Source organism: Cervus elaphus, chromosome 13 (genome assembly GCF_910594005.1).
Source record: "Cervus elaphus chromosome 13, mCerEla1.1, whole genome shotgun sequence".
Lineage (NCBI taxonomy): Eukaryota > Metazoa > Chordata > Mammalia > Artiodactyla > Cervidae > Cervus > Cervus elaphus.
This window is the reverse complement of record NC_057827.1, coordinates 56887343-56910818: the sequence shown is the minus strand read 5'-3', so window position 1 is coordinate 56910818 and position 23476 is coordinate 56887343. Positions and strand designations below refer to the sequence as shown.

At 38.1% G+C, this 23476-nt stretch overlaps 1 protein-coding gene and 1 pseudogene across 2 annotated transcripts in view; one reads left to right on the top strand and one right to left on the bottom strand.

The window, feature by feature from the left end:
• KLHL28 (kelch like family member 28) overlaps window positions 1-23476 on the top strand; it is a 39125-nt gene that overhangs the window by 1765 nt on the left and 13884 nt on the right. The gene's annotated exons all lie outside the window — the stretch shown is intronic.
• Window positions 6198-11334, bottom strand: LOC122706429 (annotated as a pseudogene).

Genomic DNA, 23476 nt, shown 5'->3' with positions numbered 1-23476 from the left:
ACTTGGGAAGTTGTGTGGTAATCATGGAACAAAAAATGAACTTGGAAAGTCCTGAATTATTTAGCATCATTAAAATTATGGTAGAAGTTTAAGAATTACCTGTTCTCTCTATAAAGAATACTTTTCAAGGGATTTGAATGCTTAAATCAACTACTTATATCCTTTTCCTTGAAACAAAGCAAGATGAGTTTTCATTTTAACCCCTGTTTCTTAGGGCCCTGTAGATCACTATGTTATAGATTGCAATCTGTTTTATATCTATTACCTTTAACTTCCTTGATGAAGACTTGGAAGATGCATTATTCTCTATGACGGATTTTTAGGAAACGGGACCTTACCAGCATCCCATATCTTACTAATTATCTTTTAGGGTTGAAAGTGAAAGTCCCTGGGTTGGGTCAGGCTCTTTGAGACCCCATACACTGACTATACAGTCCATGGAATTCTCCAGGCCAGAATACTGGAGTGGGTAGACTTTCCTTTCTCCAGAGGATATTGCCTACCCAAGTATCCATCCCAGGTCTTCTGAATTGCAAGTGGATTCTTTACCCCCTGAGGCACCAGGGAAGCTCATCTTTGAGGGTTATTTTGTGGAAAATAAACCTCATCCATTTAATGTGTATTCTGTTTATTTCTGTCATGAAACAAATTTTTAAAAAAATCTTATTCTTTAATTCTAGGGATCAAGGGAATTCTAGACATTGTGTATTGACTTGTGTTTTGTATTTATCTGTATATAGAGATAAAGCTTTCTTAAATTTCAGAATAGTGGAATACACTATTGGGTGTATTAATAGTACACATCTGAAAGTTGAAAGGGAGTAATTAATAATACATTGCAAATAGCAAATTCAGGTTTTTTAAAAATTAAGATAATAATTTCAAGAAAGTTTAGTTAAATTAATGGGTTATAAGAATGTGTGATACAGACCTTAATTTTTTGAACTGAAGTTAAGATAAACACAGTTGCCCTAAAAACATCCCTTATTTCCACAGTCAGAATAAAATATTAATTGGTTGAATTAGCCACTATAGTTTTTTCCTTGTTCTTACTCAAATTTACAGACATCGAGGGATACTGGAAATAAGTGCATTCTGTAAACTGTTGAGAATTTTGTATAGTTAAAGAAGTTATTGTGAAAAAATGCTATGCAAATAAAAGGTGCTCTTAACATTAACAAGTAATTATAATTATACTGTTATCTATTGAGTGTTTGCTATGTGCCATACACTCTGCTGAGTACTTAATGAATATTAGCTCATTTAATCCTCACAACAGTTTTCTGAGGTTACATCATCTACATTTGTACTATGGCACATTTAGTGGGTGTTTCCATTGGAAAGTAATTACTGAAATTAGTCATTTTAGCTATTTGCTTAGAGCTTTGGAAAAGTTTTGAGGGAGGAGGATGTTGAAACTAGGATAAAATTAGGTTTTTCCATCATTAATCATTCATATCTGTTACTGTGTATTATTTGATTGTATGTATTTTAATTTTCCTCTTTGAGTTTCTGTTCTGAGCCTTTTTGGTTTCTTGCTTGAGTCAAAACTTTAATAAGGTTAAGAAATTATGAGCTTATTTTTATCCATATAGAATTAGACAGATTTTCTTACTGTGGTATCAGTGTTATATTTCATTTACTTAGATTTATGTCCCACATCCATTGTTCAAGTCAAAAACTGTACTTTTAAACAATAAAAACTATCAAGGGTGAAACAGATCACCAGCCCAGGCTGGGTGCATGAGACAAGTGCTCAGGGCTGGTGCACTGGGAAGACCCAGAGGGATGCGATGAAGCGGCGGGGGGAGGGTGCGGATCGGGATGGGGAACACATGTAAATCCATGGCTGATTCATGTCAATGTATGGCAAAAACCACTACAATATTGTAAAGTAATTAGCCTCCAACTAATAAAAACAAATGAAAAAAAAAAACAGTTGCATTTTTTAAGCACTAATCTTTATAAATTAACAGAATTTAACATTTTTTCTAACCAGTTTTTCAGTAGATGGGTTAATTCGAGCTTTTACTGGATGTGGTAATGGCTTTGGAGACTTGCTTTCTTCTGTATTATTTTGGAATCTGTGTCCAGTGATTTGCATAACAGGCTTCTAATTTTACTTTTGTTTCTCCAGATATAATGAAAGTCAGTCTCGGATAAAAGGAAAATATGCCACCTTGTTCCATAGGTTCATTGTTAAAATTATATGCCTCTTGAGGTTTGACAGAAAACAACAAAATTCTGGGAAGCAATTATCCTTCAATTAAAAAATAAATAAATTTTAAAAGTTATATGCCATAATTAGTTGAATTCTGTGAGAATGGAAATGTGGAAAAGAAATTTAAACAATTCTTGTTTCTCCTCACCATTTATTTGCTCTTATTGTAGCAGATAATTGCCTCCCAACTGATTTCAGCCCCACTGTTTTGTAGCTTAGGTGTCAATTAAGTATAATAACTTACAACTTGACCTTTATTAGCTTGGTTTCAGAATATAAAATTGTGAAGTTGCTGTAGACTATGGAAAGTTTGAATCTAATTTTATCTAACATTTGCTGATTGCATCTTTCTGTTATGGTTTAAAATGCTTTTCTTTTCTCTTTATTTCTTATAAATTAATACTTGGATCAAGTCTACTGATTTGGTCTGATTTTGGCGTGTGTGTGGTGGGTTATGGGTGGTATTATGATCTTCTATCAGAAGGCCCTGTTGTCTGGTGGTCTCTGTTTTTGGGATGTTAGCAGCCCTTCATAACCAATGCCTGCCTCTGTTACTTCGTTAAGATTGAGAAATGGTGATATTCTGTCATTCCTTCTCTAAAAACTGGGGTACTTTTTATAAAGAAAAACTTACCCTCATCTGTTTGGTAACCCACTTGTACAGTTAATATAGGAAGTTCAGTTGTTCAGTCATGTCCGACTCTTAGCAGCCCCCTGGACTGTAGCATGCCAGGCTTCCCTGTCCATCACAAACTCCTGGAGCTTGCTCAAACTCATGTGCATCAAGTCAGTGATGCCATCCAACCATCTCATCCTCTGTCCCCTTCTCCTGCCTTCAGTCTTTCCCAGCATCAGGGTCTTTTCAAATGAGTCAGTTCCTTGCATCAGGTGGCCAGAGTATTGGAGTTTCAGCTTCAGCATCAGTCCTTCCAATGAATATTCAGGATTGATTTCCTTTAGGATGGACTGGTAGGATCTCCTTGCAGTCCAAGGGACTCTCAGGAGTCTTCTCCAACACCATAGTTCCAAAGCATCAATTCTTCAGCACTCATCTTTCTTTATGGTCCAATTCTCTCATCTATACTTGACTACTGGAAAAACCATAGCTTTGACTATATGGACCTTTGTTAGCAAAGTAATGCCTCTGCTTTTTAATATGCTGTCTAGGTTGGTCATGCTTTTCTTCCAAGGAGCAAGCATCTTTTAATTTCATGGCTGCAGTCACCATCTGCAATGACTTTGGAGCCCAAAAATGTAAAGTCTCTCACTGTTTCCGTTGTGTCCCCTTCTATTTGCCATGAAGTTCTGGGACTGGATACCATGATCTTGTTTTTTGAATGTTGAGTTTTAAGCCAGCTTTTTCACTGTCTTTCACTTTCATCAAGAGGCTCTTCAGTTCCTCTTTGCTTTCTGCCATAAGGGTGGTGTCATCTGCATATCTGAGGTTATTAATATTTCTCCCGGCAATCTTGATTGCAACTTGTGCTTAATCCACCCTGGCATTTCACATAATGAACGCTGTATATAAGTTAAATAAGCAGGGTGACAGTCTACAGCCTTGACATAATCCTTTCCCACTTTGGAACCAGTCCATTGTTCCGTGTCCAGTTCTAACTGTTGCTTCTTGACCTGCATACAGATTTCTCAGGAGGCAGGTAAGGTGGTCTGGTATTCCCATCTCTTTAAGAATTTTCCAGTTTGTTGTGATCCACACAGTCAAAGGCTTTAGCATAGTCAATGAAGCAGAGGTAGGTGTTCTTTTGGAATTCCCTTGCTTTTTCTATCATCCACCAGATGTTGGCAATTTGATCTCTGGTTCTTCTGCCTTTTCTAAATCCAGCTTGAGCATCTATCTGGAAGTTCTCAGTTCATGTACTGTTGAAGCCTAGCTTGGAGAATTTTGAGCATTACTTTGCTAGCATATGAGGTGAGTGCAATTGTGCGGTAGTTTGAACATTCTTTGACATTGCCTTTCTTTGGGATTGGAATGAAAACTGACATTTTCCAGTCCTGTGGCCACTGTTGAGTTTTCCAAATTTGCTGGCATGTTGAGTGCAGCACCTTCACAGCATCATCTTTTAGGATTTGAGATGTAGGAAAGGTATCATAAATGCTTGATTCTTTCCCTTTATTTGCTTGGTTTCAAATAATGAGTTGATTCATTAACATCTTCTAGTGGTGATCAAATTTTTTAAATTATCATAATTATATTATCATTATGAACTCATGACTTTAAGCTTGTCTGCTATGTTTTAATCAATTGCAGTTACTACAGTGGATGGTCAGCCTGTTCAGTTTGGCTCCAAAGTTTTTTATGACCTTAGTCATCATTGATAGCTTTATTACTATCTAGTATGTAATGATTCCAAATTTATCTTGACGTTTTCTGTCCTAGGTCTAGAATCAGCTGTTTGTCCAAGGAATTCTATTTCCTTAGAGGGAAATGATATTTAGGGACCGCATCTGGTGCTAGGAGTGCTCTTTGCTACTGGGTTGGTCATAATTTCTAGCCCTTTTCAGTTGACAGAGCTCAAAAATATGATTTTTTCCCCTTAATTATACATTTTATACATTTGTATCATATATATTTTATATTATATGCATAATTTATATAGTTAGTATGTATAATATTGTTTATATATATATATATATATTTATTCTGTTATTTTTACTTCAAAATCAGACTACAGGGACTTCCCTGGTGGTCCAGTGGCTAAGACTTCATGCTCCCAATGCAGGCAGCTTGGGTTCAATCCCTGGTAAGGGAACTAGATCCCACATGATGCAATAAAGATCCAGTATGCCATAACTAAGACTCAGAGCAGCCAAATAAATGAAATATTTTAAAAAAATCAGACTGCAGGGTTTATGTTTAACATCTCAGCCTTACGTCTTTCTCTCTTTTCTCCTTTACTAAAAATCCCAGATCACAAATGATGACCAGGGATGATAGAGTTAGAAATGTCAGATAATGCACCATGGCAGTGCACAGTAACCATTTCAGAATACAGATAACATCTTCACCAACTATGTGAAGTAGGATAAGATTTTTTAAGGCATACCTCTCTAGGGGTAGCCCATCAAATTACTGTTTTAAAGTTATTTGGTATGGTATGGTTAGGCTGCTAACTGAACGTTGGGTTCCTTTGTTTCCTTTTATTTTCAAATTTTTGTTTTTAAGGTTTAATTTTGCTTTATAGTTATGTAAAATACCACCTTAATTCCACAGTCACATCTATAAAAATGGGATATGTTCAAAGATGTGTAGCTTTATCTCTATCCCTATCCCCTCCACTCTGTTCTCTCCCTCTTCTGTTAGGTAACCTTTTAAAAAATATACCATGTTATATTTCCTTAAAAAAAAAAAAAATAGGTGGGTAAATATATTTGTAAACCCCCCCCCTTTCTTAAATAAATAGTGTCATACTGTACACATATTTCTCTTTCATGCTTGGATCAGGAAGACCCTGCAGAGTAGTATACACAGTTTCCTCCTTCCCATTCACAGCTGCGTAGTATTCCATTGTGTGGATGTGCCATAGGTTTCTTTCAACCACCCTTTTGTTGGTGGGCATTAGAGCTTAAAATTCTTGGTTTGTTGCCTCTTAGTCTCTCAAATACAAAAGTAAAAAGCATAAGGTATTATTCTTTTGCTTTTACAAATAGACCTGTAATTATTAACCTTATGCATTTGTCTTTTTATATTTTTTACCAGTGTATTTTTTGATAATTTCTTAGAAGTAGAATTGTTGGATTAATGAGTAAATGCAAATGTAATTTTGCTAACTTTTCCAGGTCTATTTCCAGAGGCCTCTATCATTCAGCATCCCCAAGGGATGGATGAATGTGCCTGTTTCTCATAGCCTCACCAAAAGTATATTGTCAGGAAAGCATTGTTTTTAATAACTCCATATAGTTTTTGTGTGTGTGTGTGTGGTATTTTCTTTAATTAAGTACAAAGGCTTTTCCAATCACGTCACATGGAGATCGTTTTATCCATGCTCTGTTTGGCTGTCAGTCTTTTGTCTCTCTCCTCAGCAATGGTAAAGCAAATACCCTTTCCATGGGGAAGAGAGATCCATGGTTTGTTGCCTTTGCCAATAATGAAAATGTTTGAGAGCCAAGTGGCAAAGTTGTTGCCGTTGGCATCTTTCACATGAACTACATCTAAAGAACCTGAATGTCTCTTCCGGTTGGTAATCACCCCTGTTCTTTTCAGGTTAGCACCTCCAGTCACCATGCACAGGTTACCAGTGTCAAATTTGATGAAACCAGTAATCTTGTCCATCTCCAAGGCAATTTGAATACTGTCCTTCACTTCGATGAGGGGATCAGGGTAAAGGATGGTGGGGGCATCATGGGTCACCAGATGAAGGATTCCTTTTGTTCCCACAAAGATCTTTTTCACTTTGCACAGCTTACGCTTGGCCTCCTCAGGTATAATATGATGAAGAGCAAAATGACCCTTCATATGATAGATCAAACAAAAATTCTCTCCAGTCTAATAATGCTGATGACATCCATAAAATCAGCAGGGTAGTTTATATTGGTGCAACTTTGCCATCGATCTAAATGAAACGCTGCTGCAAATCTTCTTTACTTCATCTCTGGTTAGGGCATACTTAAGTCTGTTCCTTAGGGAAATTATTAGGGGGAGGCGTTCCCTCAGCTTGTGGGGACCAGTAGATGGATGAGGGGCAAACACACCAGTCAGTTTATCCAGCATCCAGTGCTTTGGAGCTGCTACGGGCTCCAGGTGCTTCTTGGGACCTCTAGCCGTGGCTGTGCTGGGCAGAAAAAGAGGCCTCCATATAGTTTTAATTCATTTGACTACAAATGAAGTTGAACAGTTTTTCATATACTTAAGAACCATATATTTTTTAACCTTCTGTTCATTTCTTTAGACTATTTTTTCTATAGTGCTAGAGTATTTTAGGAATGTTTTGTTTATTGATGTTGCATCTTTATATATATATTACAAAGATTTTTCTCACTCTTATCCACATTTTTTTCTTTGCTTATGGGCTTTTTAACTATCCAAAGTTTTTTAATGTAATTAATCTGACCTGTCTTTTCACTTGTACCATAGTTAGGAAACTGTTCTTCAATCTCAAGTTATAGAGAAATTTGCTCCATTTTATTCAAATACATGTATGTTTTCATTTTTTCCATTTATACCTCTGATCCATTAGGAATTTATCTTGGCATAGATATGTGGAAGGGATCTAATTTTATCTTTTTTTCTTGAGGTTATTCTGTTATCTCAACATGTTTATTTAAAAGTCACACTTTTCCTCACTGATTTTGAAATGCTGGCTTTATCATAAGCTAAATTTTCCTATGTTGAATTATCCATTTCTGTATTTTCTTTTCTTCTCCACTGATTTCTTTCTCCAAACCAAGCATTCTATTTAATCCACAACAGATTTCACAAATGAGAATGTTCAAGTTTAGAGTAAGTAATTTGCCTGAAGTCTACAGCTACTAAGTAGTCAAATGTTGACTTGAACCCACTCACCTCTCTGGCCCTGAAATTCACACTTTGACTCACTGTTCTTTTCTGTTTTCCGTGGTACTTACCTTTCATTATGCACAAGGTTGTTGATAAGATAAATGAAACTGTGTTAAAGCTGGCAAAGGTCAGGTTTTGAAGTTTAAGAATTCTTGCTTCTGTGAGCTATTTTTAGCCATTTATGGGTAAATAAGAACCAAGTATAGTCACAGTTGTAATACATAGTTTTGAAGGAGGTACAGTTATAATTTGCAATAATTTTTAAGTAGTTACACTTGTGTTGGAAATATTTTAACTGATTTTAAAACATTAATGTGCATAAGAATGCTAACACATTCTTAAAACACAAATTGCTGCTCCTTCCTCTCTGTAGTTTCTGAATCCTGAGGTTAGGTGTGTGCTTGGACTCAAGAATTTGCATTTTAGCAGATCCTAGGTGATACTGATGCTACTGGTGCAAGGATCATATTTTGGGAACCATTGTTTTAAAGCTTCCTCTTTTTAAAGTTCTCTGAACTTCTCTAAAGTCAAATTTCTTGAGCGACAGACGTCAAGTCTAAAGTGTTAAAAATTATGTGTTATGACAAATCTTCAATGTAATTCACTTTAAGTTCCCTATATTTATTTGTTCTTTTAAAGTTCATAGTTCAAATCATTATGGTTCTAAGAGTATAATCTCTTAAACTTTATTCTCAGTAGTTCTTCAAGGGAGTGGACATCATGTCATTTGTATCCAGTCCAATGATAGAAATGTGTATGGGTGTTCTTTTACAAAGTCACCTTTACCAGTATCCTTCCTTTGAGTGGTTTTTAAAACTTTGATTTTTTTTTTTTTTTTTTGGAGAGAAAAAAAGGAGAAATACTATAAAGGGTATAAGTATAGGGGAACTGCTTCAACATGGTATTCTGGTGACCTTGGATATATCCACATGGGCAAAAGCTTGGACTGTGGGACTGAAGCTTGTGAGTCTTGGAACACTTTTATGATCCTCTTGGAACACAAGAGTAAGGCGTTAAGGAACTGCTACAAGGCCATCTCCCACCTGCCACCTGCCTCTCTCTCTCCCCTGGAAGTCTGCCATGAAGCTGTTTCTCTTTACCTTCCTAGAGTGATGGGATTTCACTGGTGGCTCAGACAGTAAAGAATCTTCCTGCAATGCAGGAGACCTGGGTTCAACTCCTGGGTTGGGAAGACCCTCTGGAGAAGGAAATGGCAACCCACTCCAGTGTTCTTGCCTGGAGAATTCCATGGACAGAGAAGCCTGGCGGGCTACAGTCCGTGGGGCTGCAGAGTCAGACACAACTAAGCAACTATAACACACACAAGTGTAATGAGGTGTGGGATTTTCGTGTCCCCTTTCACAAAGTAGAGCTGTGGGATGCAAAACTGCTGCATCTGCCCAGCCCCCTTTGTATGCATTTTTCTTTTTGATGTGTGGGGCAGGAATCCAGGGAGCTTAGTCTTTTACTGTCTGTGAGTAATAAACTGTCTAAATATAAAAATGGCTTACTGTATATTTTCTGGTCAGATCAGTCAGACTTTGGCCTTGACCTGTTTGTATTTGTTCATTTGACAGTAAGTCAGCTTCGTTTTTTGGTGAGCATGGAAGGGAGTCACATGGGTTTAGCTGGCAAAAACTGAATATTCCTAAGGAAGATAATAATAAGTCGTATGTAACAGTCATCGGGTACTTGCTGCTGCTGCTGCTAAGTCGCTTCAGTCATGTCCGACTCTGTGCGACCCCATAGATGGCAGCCCACCAGGCTCCCCCGTCCCTGGGATTCTCCAGGCAAGGACACTGGAGTGGGTTGCCATTTCCTTCTCCAATGCATGAAAGTGAAAAGTGAAAGTGAAGTCGCTCAGTTGTGTCCAACTCTTAGCGACCCCATGGACCACAGCCCACCAGGCTCCTCCATCCATGGGATTTTCTAGGCAAGAGCACTGGAGTGGGGTGCCGTTGCCTTCTCTGCGTTGGGTACTTAATGGCTACCATTTTGTGTGTGCTTTATAGGTGAGGAAACTGGGACTTTAAGATCACTTTCCTAAGGTCACATCGCTGTGAAATAGCACAGACAGTATTGTAACCCTAGGAGCCTGATTTCCAGAGCCCAGTTTCTTAAAATCATACCGTCCTGCATATCTGTATATGTGTCATATTTACACAAATGTGTATGTTTTTGTGTTTTGCATGTGTACATATATGTGTTTATTTACAAACCAGTATTATGTTATACTTTCATATCATGTTAATGGTAATTTGCCAGTCTTCAATTGGGTACACAAAAATTAGTTTAATTTTTGATTATTACTGTATGATTTCTTCTTACATTAAAAATGGATCTAACCAATAACTCATCAACTTATTTTGAGAATCAACAATTCTTTTTTTTTTTTTCATTTATTTTTATTAGTTGGAGGCTAATCACTTTACAATACCGCAGTGGGTCTTGTCATACATTGACATGAATCAGCCATGGATTTACATGTATTCCCCATCCCGATCCCCCCTCCCACCTCCCTCTCCACCTGATTCCTCTGGGTCTTCCCAGTGCACCAGGCCCGAGCACTTGTCTCATGCATCCCACCTGGGCTGGTGATCTGTTTCACTATAGATAATATACATGTTTCGATGCTGTTCTCTCGAAACATCCCACCCTCGCCTTCTCCCACAGAGTCCAAAAGTCTGTTCTGTACATCTGTGTCTCTTTTTCTGTTTTGCATATAGGGTTATCATTACCATCTTTCTAAATTCCATATATATATGTTAGTATGCTGTAATGTTCTTTATCTTTCTGGCTTACTTCACTCTGTATAATGGGCTCCAGTTTCATCCATCTCATTAGAACTGATTCAAATGAATTCTTTTTAACAGCTGAGTAATATTCCATGGTGTATATGTACCACAGCTTCCTTATCCATTCGTCTGCTGATGGGCATCTAGGTTGCTTTCATGTCCTGGCTATTATAAACAGTGCTGCGATGAACATTGGGGTGCACGTGTCTCTTTCAGATCTGGTTTCCTCAGTGTGTATGCCCAGAAGTGGTATTGCTGGGTCATATGGCAGTTCTATTTCCAGTTTTTTAAGAAATCTCCACACTTCTCCATAGCGGCTGTACTAGTTTGCATTCCCACCAACAGTGTAAGAGGGTTCCCTCTTCTCCACACCCTCTCCAGCATTTATTGCTTGTAGACTTTTGGATAGCAGCCATCCTGACTGGCGTGTAATGGTACCTCATTGTGGTTTTGTGAGAATCAACAATTCTTTAACACTTCATGTAGTCCAAGATGTCAGTGGTATAAAGTAGATTTCTTACCCAATAGTAAGAGATGGTAGAATGTAAAAAGCAGAGTAACTCTTAAGCAGACAATGTAAAAAAAAAAAAATCACTAGTAATAGCTTAATAAGAAATAAGATAATATTTATCACAAGCTTACTAAATGATAGACACTATTCTAAGCCCTTCATATGTATAAACACATTTAATCCTCAGAACAATTCTATATTATTGTTATTGAGTAACTTTCAACTGTTAATTTTTCACACAGCTCTCAGATTTCCTTTTTTTTTTTTTTTAGAGGACTCCATACCCGTAATACATGTCTTGAAGTTCTCTTCATCAGATGTTTTACTTTGCTTAGATCTCTTTTAAAGGATGGTACTCCAAATCTGTATTAGAGAGATGGTCTGACATTTGCAGAGCCAAGTGGAACGTCTCCTCTCTAGTTCTATGTATTATAGTTCTATCAATGCACATTAAACCTCCATAAGATTAGTGTGCTAAAATGTGCTAAAATTAAAATTCCCTAAACCTTTTAAGCACATCCAACAGGTGAGTCTTTTCTCTCTTATTCTATACTTATAAAGTTGTTCTGGAATCCACTATAGAATCTTAAAATTTATCCCTCTTAAATTTCTTCTTGTTAGATGTCAGGTCTTTTTGGATCCATGTTTTACTGGCTGATGGATTTGTTGTCCTCTGCAGCTTTGTATCATCTGCAAAGCTGAAGGGCTTGCCCCCAGGATCTTCATCTTGGCCTTACACCATACCAGCAGAAACCTCCCTCGAGGTAGAGCTCATTCCATTAAGTAGTATACTGTAGTGTGGTTATGCAACCACATGCTAATTTAGCCAACTGAACTAGCTTATTATACTTCTGGTTTGTTCTCAAAATTGTGAAAGCATTATAAAATTCATTACAAACATGTAGTTAAAGGTCATGTATTTTTCTGATCTGCAAGTCTTCTAAATACATTAAAAAAAAAAAAACCCAAGATTCATCTGTGACGTATCTTCTTGTTAGCTCATCCATCCTAGTCTTAGAGATCCCTACATCTTCTCAGTATTCACAAATCAAATCTTTAATAATTTGTTTTATAGTGTTACCTAAAATTAACATTATCCTTTCCAGGATATTAGTAGAAATTACTGTCTTATTTTTTTAAATAGTCTTTAGTCCTGTGGCACTGGCAGTGATTCAGGGGTCTCATTCAGAGGTTCTTTTAAATATCATAGGACATAATTGTTTGGTCTGGGAGAGATATGATCTTATAAAGTAGCTAGATCTCCTTTTTTTCCTGCTTAATTTACTTTTTAAATGATTTTATTTTTTAGAATAGTTTTGGTTCAGAGCAAAATTAAGGAACATACAGAGGGTTTCCCATTTATACCCTTCACTAGCACGTGCATACCTTCCCCCATTATCCACGTCCCCCACTTTAGTAGTGCATTTGTTTCAATAGATGAACTTATATTAACACATTATCCCCCAAAGTTCACTTAGGGTTCACTCTCAGTGTTGTATAGTCTATGGATTGGGACAGGTGTATAATGATACATATCTACCATTATAGTGTTACATAGAGTAATTTCACTGCCCTAAAGGTCCTGAGTGCTTTGCCTATTCACTGTCCCTCCCCAAAACCCCTAGCAACCATTGATATTTTTACTGTCTTTATAGTTTTACCTTTTCCAGAATATCATATAATTGGAATCTTGCAGTATATAGCATTGTCAGGTTGGCTTGTTTTACTTGAGAAGACATTTTCTCTATGTCTTTTTGGAGCTCGACAGCCCATTTCTTTTAGCACTGAATAAATAATATTCCACCGTCTTGGTATAGCATAGTTTAATAGTTATCCATTCACCTACTGAAGGACACCTTGGTTGCTTCCAAGTATTGGCACTTCAAAATAAAGTTGCTATAAACATCCATGTGCAGGTTTTTGTGTGGACATAAATTTTCAGTTCATTTGGGTAAATACCAAGGAAGGCGAATGCAGGATTGTATGGTAAGAGTATGTTTAGTTTTATAAGAAGCTATCAAAGTGTCTTCCTGGGTTGCTGTACAATTTTGGATTCCCCCTATCCGTGAATGAAAGTTCCTTTTGCCCCATATTGTTCCTCACATTTGGTGTTCTCAGTGTTCTGGATTTTAACCATTCTAGCCTCATGCGAAGAGTTGACTCATTGGAAAAGACCCTGATGCTGGGAGAGATTGGGGGCAGGAGGAGAAGGGGACGACAGAGGATGAGATGGCTGGATGGCATCACCGACTCGATGGACATGAGTTTGGGTGGACTCCAGGAGTTAGTGATGGACAGGGAGGCGTGGCGTGCTGCTATTCATGGGGTTGCAAAGAGTCGGACACGACTGAGCGACTGAACTGAACTGAATAGGTGTGTGGTAGTATTTCACTGTTGTCTTAATATGCAATTTCCTGATGACCCATGACATCTTTTCATCTGCTTACTTAACTGTCTGTATCTTTTCTGGTGAGGTGTCTGTTAAGGTCTTTAATCCATTTCTTAATCAGGTTGTTAATTTTCTTAGTGTTTAATTTTAAAAGTTCTTTGTTTAATTGAATAATAGTTCTTTATCAGTTGTGTTTTTTCTCTACAGATATTTTCTCCGAGTGTGTGGCTTGACTTCTTATGCTCTTGACAGTAATTTTCCCAAAGTAGAAGTTTTTGTGGTTTTTTTGTGTGTAAGTGAATGTATGTGTGTTTGTTTTGTTTTTAATAGGGATGTTCATCTTACCATTCTTTCTTGTATGGATTGTACCTTGGTGTCATATCTAAAAATAATCATAGCCATACCCAAGGTCATCTAGAATTTACTCTTGTGTTATCTTCTAAGTGTTTTATAGTTTTGCATTTTACATTTAGGTCTGTGATCCATTTTGAGTTAATTTTTCTGAAGGATGTAAGTAAGGTCTATGTGTAATTTCATTTTTTTAATTTGTGGATAACCATTCCACCACCCTTTGTTGAAAAGATCTCCATTGTATTGCCTTTCCTGCTTTGTTAAAGATCAGTCAACTGTATTTATGTGGGTCTATTTCTAGACTCTCTGTTCTGTTCCATTGGTCTGTCTGCACTTTCACCGGTGCCATGCTGTCTTGATTACTATAGCTTTATAATAGTGCTTGAAATTGGGTAGTATCAGTCATTCGACTTTATTCTTCTTTTTCAATATTGAGGTGTCTATTCTGGGTATTTTGTCTCTCTGTGAAAACCTCAGAATCAGTTTGCAACATCCACAAAGTAACTTGCTGGAATTTTGATTGGGATTACATTGAATCTGTAGTGCAAGTCAGGAAGAATTGACATTTGATCATGTTGAGAGTCTTATCCATGAACAAGAACTATCTCTCCATTTATTTAGTTCTTTGATTTCTTTTATTAGAATTTTATACTTTTTCTCATATAGATCTTCTACATATTTTGTTAGATTTATATATAAGTATTTCAAATTTTAGGTGTTAATATAAATGATAATATGTTTTATTTTTTTATTTTTTATTTTTTTTTGTTTTTTTTTTAATTTTTTTATTAGTTGGAGGCTAATTACTTCACAACATTTCAGTGGGTTTTGTCATACATTGATATGAATCAGCCATAGATTTACACTTATTCCCCATCCCGATCCCCCCTCCCACCTCCCTCTTCACCCGACTCCTCTGGGTCTTCCCAGTGCACCAGGCCCGAGCACTTGTCTCATGCATCCCACCTGGGCTGGTGATCTGTTTCACCGTAGATAGTATACATGCTGTTCTTTTGAAACATCCCACCCTCACATTCTCCCACAGAGTTCAAAAGTCTGTTCTGTATTTCTGTGTCTCTTTTTCTGTTTTGCATATAGGGTTATCATTACCATCTTTCTAAATTCCATATATATGTGTTAGTATGCTGTAATGTTCTTTATCTTTCTGGCTTACTTCACTCTGTATAATGGGCTCCAGTTTCATCCATCTCATTAGGACTGATTCAAATGAATTCTTTTTGACAGCTGAGTAATATTCCATGGTGTATATGTACCACAGCTTCCTTATCCATTTGTCTGCTGATGGGCATCTAGGTTGCTTCCATGTCCTGGCTATTATAAACAGTGCTGCAATGAACATTGGGGTGCACGTGTCTCTTTCAGATCTGGTTTCCTCAGTGTGTATGCCCAAAAGTGGGATTGCTGGGTCATATGGCAGTTCTATTTCCAGTTTTTTAAGGAATCTCCACACTGTTTTCCATAGTGGCTGTACTAGTTTGCATTCCCACCAACAGTGTAAGAGGGTTCCCTTTTCTCCACACCCTCTCCAGCATTTATTGCTTGTAGTCTTTTGGATAGCAGCCATCCTGACTGGCGTGTAATGGTACCTCATTGTGGTTTTGATTTGCATTTCTCTAATAATGAGTGATGTTGAGCACCTTTTCATGTGTTTGTTAGCCATCTGTATGTCTTCTTTGGAGAAATGTCTGTTTAGTTCTTTGGCCCATTTTTTGATTGGGTCATTTATTTTTCTGGAATTGAGCTTCAGGAGTTGCTTGTATATTTTTGAGATTAATCCTTTGTCTGTTTCTTCATTTGCTATTATTTTCTCCCAATCTGACGGCTGTCTTTTCACCTTACTTATAGTTTCCTTTGTAGTGCAAAAGCTTTTAAGTTTCATTAGATCCCATTTGTTTAGTTTTGCTTTTATTTCCAATATTCTGGGAGGTGGGTCATAGAGGATCTTGCTGTGATTTATGTCAGAGAGTGTTTTGCCTATGTTCTCCTCTAGGAGTTTTATAGTTTCTGGTCTTACATTTAGATCTTTAATCCATTTTGAGTTTATTTTTGTGTATGGTGTTAGAAAGTGTTCTAGTTTCATTCTTTTACAAGTGGTTGACCAGTTTTCCCAGCACCACTTGTTAAAGAGGTTGTCTTTTTTCCATTGTATATCCTTGCCTCCTTTGTCAAAGATAAGGTGTCCATAGGTTCGTGGATTTATCTCTGGGCTTTCTATTCTGTTCCATTGATCTATATTTCTGTCTTTGTGCCAGTACCATACTGTCTTGATGACTGTGGCTTTGTAGTAGAGTCTGAAGTCAGGGAGGTTGATTCCTCCAGTTCCATTCTTCTTTCTCAAGATTACTTTGGCTATTCGAGGTTTTTTGTATTTCCATACAAATTGTGAAATTCTTTGGTCTAGTTCTGTGAAAAATACCGTTGGTAGCTTGATAGGGATTGCATTGAATCTATAGATTGCTTTGGGTAGAATAGCCATTTTGACAATATTGATTCTTCCAATCCATGAACACGGTATGTTTCTCCATCTGTTTGTGTCCTCTTTGATCTCTTTCATCAGTGTTTTATAGTTTTCTATGTATAGGTCTTTTGTTTCTTTAGGTAGATATACTCCTAAGTATTTTATTCTTTTTGTTGCAATGGTGAATGGTATTGTTTCCTTAATTTCTCTTTCTGTTTTTTCATTGTTAGTATATAGGAATGCAAGGGATTTCTGTGTGTTAATTTTATATCCTGCAACTTTACTATATTCATTGATTAGTTCTAGTAATTTTCTGGTAGAGTCTTTAGGGTTTTCTATGTAGAGGATCATGTCATCTGCAAACAGTGAGAGTTTCACTTCTTCTTTTCCTATCTGGATTCCTTTTACTTCTTTTTCTGCTCTGATTGCTGTGGCCAAAACTTCCAACACTATGTTGAACAGTAGTGGTGACAGTGGGCACCCTTGTCTTGTTCCTGATTTCAGGGGGAATGCTTTCAATTTTTCACCATTGAGGGTGATGCTTGCTGTGGGTTTGTCATATATGGCTTTTATAATGTTGAGGTATGTTCCTTCTATTCCTGCTTTTTGGAGAGTTTTAATCATAAATGAGTGTTGAATTTTGTCAAAGGCTTTCTCTGCATCTATTGAGATAATCATATGGTTTTTATCTTTCAATTTGTTAATGTGGTGTATTACGTTGATTGATTTGCGGATATTGAAGAATCCTTGCATTCCTGGGATAAAGCCCACTTGGTCGTGGTGTATGATTTTTTTAATATGTTGTTGGATTCTGTTTGCTAGAATTTTGTTAAGGATTTTTGCATCTATGTTCATCAGTGATATTGGCCTGTAGTTTTCTTTTTTTGTGGCATCTTTGTCTGGTTTTGGAATTAGGGTGATGGTGGCCTCATAGAATGAGTTTGGAGGTTTACCTTCTTCTGCAATTTTCTGGAAGAGTTTGAGTAAGGTAGGTGTTAGCTCTTCTCTAAATTTTTGGTAGAATTCAGCTGTGAAGCCATCTGGTCCTGGGCTTTTGTTTGCTGGAAGATTTTTGATTACACTTTCGATTTCCTTGCCTGTGATGGGTCTGTTAAGATCTTCTATTTCTTCCTGGTTCAGTTTTGGAAAGTTATACTTTTCTAAGAATTTGTCCATTTCATCCAAGTTGTCCATTTTATTGGCATAGAGCTGCTGGTAGTAGTCTCTTATGATCCTTTGTATTTCAGTGTTGTCTGTTGTGATCTCTCCATTTTCATTTCTAATTTTGTTAATTTGGTTCTTCTCTCTTTGCTTCTTAATGAGTCTTGCTAATGGTTTGTCAATTTTGTTTATTTTTTCAAAAAACCAGCTTTTAGCTTTGTTGATTTTTGCTATGGTCTCTTTAGTTTCTTTTGCATTTATTTCTGCCCTGATTTTTAAGATTTCTTTCCTTCTGCTAACCCTGGGGTTCTTCATTTCTTCCTTCTCTAATTGCTTTAGGTGTAGAGTTAGGTTATTTATTTGGCTTTTTTCTTGTTTCTTGATGTAAGCCTGTAATGCTATGAACTTTCCCCTTAGCACTGCTTTTACAGTGTCCCATAGGTTTTGGGTTGTTGTGTTTTCATTTTCATTCATTTCTATACATATTTTGATTTCTTTTTTGATTTCTTCTATGATTTGTTGGTTATTCAGAAGTGTGTTATTTAGCCTCCATGTGTTTGAATTTTTAACAATTTTTTTCCTGTAATTGAGATCTAATCTTACTGCACTGTGGTCAGAAAAGATGACTGGAATGATTTCAATTTTTTTGAATTTTCCAAGACCAGATTTATGGCCCAGGATGTGATCTATTCTGGAGAAGGTTCCGTGTGCACTTGAGAAAAAGGTGAAGTTGATTGTTTTGGGGTGAAATGTCCTATAGATATCAATTAGGTCTAGCTGGTCCATTGTGTCATTTAAAGTTTGTGTTTCCTTGTTAATTTTCTGTGTAGTTGATCTATCCATAGTTGTGAGTGGGGTATTAAAGTCTCCCACTATTATTGTGTTACTATTAATTTCCTCTTTCATACTCGTTAGTGTTTGCCATACATATTGCGGTGCTCCTATGTTGGGTGCATATATATTTATAATTGTTATATCTTCTTCTTGGATTGATCCTTTGATCATTATGTAGTGTCCTTCTTTGTCTCTTTTCACAGCTTTTATTTGAAAGTCTATTTTATCTGATATGAGTATTGCGACTCCTGCTTTCTTTTGGTCTCCGTTTGCATGAAATATTTTTTTCCAGCCCTTCACTTTCAGTCTGTATGTGTCTCTTGTTTTGAGGTGGGTCTCTTGTAGACAGCATATATAGGGGTCTTGTTTTTGTATCCATTCAGCCAATCTTTGTCTTTTGGTTGGGGCATTCAACCCATTTACATTTAAGGTAATTATTGATAGGTGTGGTCCCGTTGCCATTTACTTTGTTGTTTTGGGTTCACGTTTATACAACCTTTCTGCATTTCCTGTCTAGAGAAGATCCTTTAGCATTTGTTGAAGAGCTGGTTTGGTAGTGCTGAATTCTCTCAGCTTTTGCTTATCTGTAAAGCTTTTGAGTTCTCCTTCATATCTGAATGAGATCCTTGCTGGATACAGTAATCTAGGTTGTAGGTTATTCTCTTTCATTACTTTCAGGACGTCCTGCCATTCCCTTCTGGCCTGGAGGGTTTCTATTGATAGATCAGCTGTTATCCTTATGGGAATCCCTTTGTGTGTTATTTGTTGTTTTTCCCTTGCTGCTTTTAATATTTGTTCTTTGTGTTTGATCTTTGTTAGTTTGATTAATATGTGTCTTGGGGTGTTTCGCCTTGGGTTTATCCTGTTTGGAACTCTCTGGGTTTCTTGGACTTGGGTGGCTATTTCCTTCCCCATTTTAGGGAAGTTTTCAGCTATTATCTCCTCGAGTATTTTCTCATGGCCTTTCTTTTTGTCTTCTTCTTCTGGAACTCCTATGATTCGAATGTTGGGGCGTTTCACATTGTCCCAGAGGTCCCTGAGGTTGTCCTCATTTCTTTTGATCCTTTTTTCTTTTTTCCTCTCTGCTTCATTTATTTCCACCATTTTATCTTCTACCTCACTTATCCTATCTTCTGCCTCCGTTATTCTACTCTTGGTTCCCTCCAAAGTGTTTTTGATCTCATTCATTGCATTATTCATTTTTAATTGACTCTTTTTTATTTCTTCTAGGTCTTTATTAAACAATTCTTGTATCTTTTCAATCTTTGTTTCCAAGCTATTTATCTGTAACTCCATTTTGTTTTCAAGATTTTGGATCATTTTTATTATCATTATTCTAAATTCTTTTTCAGGTAGATTCCCTATCTCCTCCTCTTTTGTTTGACTTGGTGGGCATTTTTCTTGTTCCTTTACCTGTTGGGTATTTCTTTGCCTTTTCATCTTGTTTAGATTGCTGTGTCTGGAGTGGACTTTCTGTATTCTGGAGGTCTGTGGTTCCTTTTTATTGTGGAGGATTTACCCAGTGGGTGGGGTTGGACGTTTGGCTTGTCAAGGTTTCCTGGTTAGGGAAGCTTGCGTCAGTGTACTGGTGCGTGGAACTTGATTTCTTCTCTTTGGAGAGCAATGGAGTGCCCAGTAATGAGTTTTGAGTTGGGTCTATGTGTTAGGTGTGACCTTGGGTAGCCTGTATGTTGACATTCAGGGCTATGTTCCTGTGTTGCTGGATAATTTGCGTGGTATGTCTTGCTCTAAAACTTATTGGCTCTTGGGTGGTGGTTGGTTTCAGTGTAGGTATGGAGGCTTTTGGACGGTCATTTATCACTTAAAGTTCCATGTAGTCAGGAGTTTTCTGGTGTTCTCAGGTTTTGGGCTTAAGTTTCCTGCCTCTGGATTTCAGTTTTATTCTTCCTGTAGTCTCAGGACTTCTCCAACTATACAGCTCTGATAATTAAACTTCTAGGTTAATGGCGAAAAGATTCTCCCCCGTTAGGGACACCCAGAGAGGTTCACAGAGTTACATGAACAGGAGAAAAGGGAGGAGGGAGATAGAGATGAGTAGGAGGAGAAAAAGGGGGACTCAAGAGGAGAGAGACAGATCTACGCAGCTGTCTGTTCCCAGAGTGTTCTCGTATCTCAGACACCTACAAGGATTCACAGAATTGGATGGGGAAGAGAAGGGGAAAAGAGGAAATAGAGGTGTTCTGAGGTAGAAAACAGAGAGTCAAGATTGGGAGGGAATAATCTTCGGTTTTAAGATAGGGCTTCTCTTTTTTTTTTTTTTTGTAAGGTTATAGTGTAGTGAAGATGAAAATGAAGAGTAGTAGAGGAGTACTAGAGGACTTTAAAAGAAATAAGAGAAAAAGAAAAATAGAAAATAGAAGAGAAAAAGGAAAGAAAGAAAAAAAAAAAGAAGAAAAAGGAGAAGAAAAAAAAAGAAAAAGAAAAAAAAAAAAAAGAAAGAAAAAAAAAATTTTTTTTTCCCCTAATTAAAAAAATCGTAAAAATCTATGAAAATGAAAGTTAAGGAGTAATGGGGGAGTAATAGGGAATTTTAAAGGAAAATAAAAGAGAAAAAATAAAAAAGAAAAATATAAAAAGAAAAAAAAAATTTTTTTTTTTTTCCTTACTTAGAAAAAACAGAAAAATAAAAAAAAAAGTAAAAATATGTCTAGGAATTTCTCTGGAGCTGTTGCGGTCAGTGTGGGTTCGGCTCAGTTTCAGATAGCTCCTCGTTCCAGCTTGCACTTCTCGATATCTACAGGGCCCTTCCGGTGAAGTCGGTGTTTTCTTCAGGGATTTTAATCTGTTGCACCAGTCCCTTCTGAAGCGGTTCCCTTTGTTTATTTGGCTTCTGTTTGCCGGTCTCTTCAGAGGCTCATTTCCGCCCTGACACAGGCGGCCGGAGGCGGACTCTTATTCAGGTAGCTAGTTCCGTTGCGCTGCTGGGAGGGGCTGACGCTGCGGGGCGGGGCTGGCGCTGCGGGGCGGGGCTGACGCTGCGGGGAGGGGCTGGCCCTGCGGGGGCGGGGCTGACGCTGCGGGGAGGGGCTGGCCCTGCGGGGGCGGGCTGGCGCTGCCGGAAGGGGCTGACGCTGCTTTCTCCGTCTGCGCTGCTCAGGCTCCCGGCTGTTCTATATGGAGCGCGCCCGCGCTGCGCGAGGTTCCAGCCCTCGGGTGTTACACAAAAGCGCGGAAGGAAAAGCTGCGCCTGCTCTCTGTGCCTTCCCCGTCAGAGCGGTCCAGGCAGCCAGGGGCTTGGTGGGCGCGCTATCCCCAGGTGTGGCGCACCCACTCCCTTCCGCGGACCCAGTCTCAGTTTCCGCTGGCGCCAGTCGGGTGCGCGCGCCTTCCGCCCTCTGCGTCCCCAGCCCCAGTCCCCACCCGCGCCAGTCGGGTGCCTGCGCCCTGTGTCTCGCCGCGACCTTCCCCTCCCCCCTGCCTCCTGCCTCCGGCGGGGCTGGGCCGGTCCGCAGCCTGCGAGCTCTTCTCGGGACTTTCCCCGTCCCTTTGTTCTGCGAACGGCCGGCAGTGTGTTCCGGCCGGTCAATTTTCTCTCTCTCCTTTGGTCTCCCACAGTTCAAGTTGGCACCTCACAGAAGCTCCCCCCGATTGTCCTCAGGGCACTCAGGCCCGGACCCTAGCCCAAGCAAGGCCGCCTAAGACTCCCTTCCCGGGACGGGTCTCCGTCCTTAGCTCTTTTGTCTCACTTTTTATCTTTTATATTTTGTCCTACCTCCTTTCGAAGACAATGGTCTGCTTTTCTGGGCGCCTGATGACCTCAGCTAGCGATCAGAAGTTGTTTTGTGAAGTTTGCTCTGCATTCGGTTATTCTTTTGATGAATTTGTAGGAGAGAAAGTGGTCTCCCGGTCCTACTCCTCCGCCATCTTGGCTCCTCCCCTGATAATATGTTTTAAATTTCAAATTTTGCTTGTTCATTGCTGCTTTGTAGAAAAGTAAGTGACTTTTGTATATTAACCTTATATCTTGCAAACTTGCTATACTTGCTTACTATTTCCAGTGTTTGAGGGTTTTCTGTTTCGTTTTGTTTTGGATTTTCTGCATAGACAATCATGTCATCTGTCAACAAAGACAGTTTTGTTTCTTTCTTTCCAATCAATATGCCTTTTATTTCCCTTTCTTGTCTCATTGTATTAACCAGGTGTCCTTTTTCATACCCTTCTCTTATTTTCTGTATCATTCAGTTTCCTGTTTGTTGCTCACTTTTCATTCTGAATAACATCTCCTTGTTAAATCAGACAAATGAGAGTAGAAAGGGATATGTTTCACAAAACACCATTTTTAATTAATTGCATGTAAAGGAATTGAGTACCTAAATGTTTATAGACTTTCAGATGAAATTAATTTTGACTTAGCCTTTTGAAAATTTGAATTGGATAGAAGATGGGAGAGGAGAAAGTTTATAGTTACAAAATCTGGCAAATGGTAAGAAAATATTTATATAGAGCTGTTGTAATTATATGAGCTTTATTGGAGTGAAAGGTCATTATGGAAAGAATGGAACTAGTGAAAGTAAGGATCATGAGAAGAGAATGAGACAAGTGCTGTATTCATAGCACTTCAGGTTTTGTGGAACTTTAAACTTTATAAAACCATTTTCATGTAACCTTCTGAGAAATATGGGTGTATTCTTGTTTTATGGATGAAAGAATTAATACTTGGGTTAAGAAATGTACCAATTCCATATAATAGTATATGACCCAGTTGGGACTAAAACTCATTATCTTGTATTTCCAAGGGCCCAGTTCTTCACGGATACTGTTACGTTTCTGTTGCCTCAGCAGAGTGTCCTGTACTCCTCATTCTTACAGTCTGTTGTGTCTTCATGTGCATTATCTAATTTGATCCTCAAAAACCTTGTGAGGTACATATAGTTCAGGTATTATTAACATTGGGCTTCCCAGGTTGTGCTAGTGGTAAAGAAACCTGCATGCCTTTGCCAGGAGACTTATGAGATGTGGGTTCAATCTCTGGGTCAGGAAGACCTCCTGGAGAAGAGCATGGCAACCCACTCAGTATTCTTGAGAATCCTATGGACAGAGGAGCCTGGTGGGCTACAGTCCATAGGGTCTCAAAGAGTCGGACACGATTGAAGTGGCTTTAGCACACGTTCATGCATTATTAATATTATGATGTCACTTTGATAAGGGAATTGAAGGTAAGGTAAAGTTGATGATGTGAAGTAGCCAGGACCACTTTCTTAA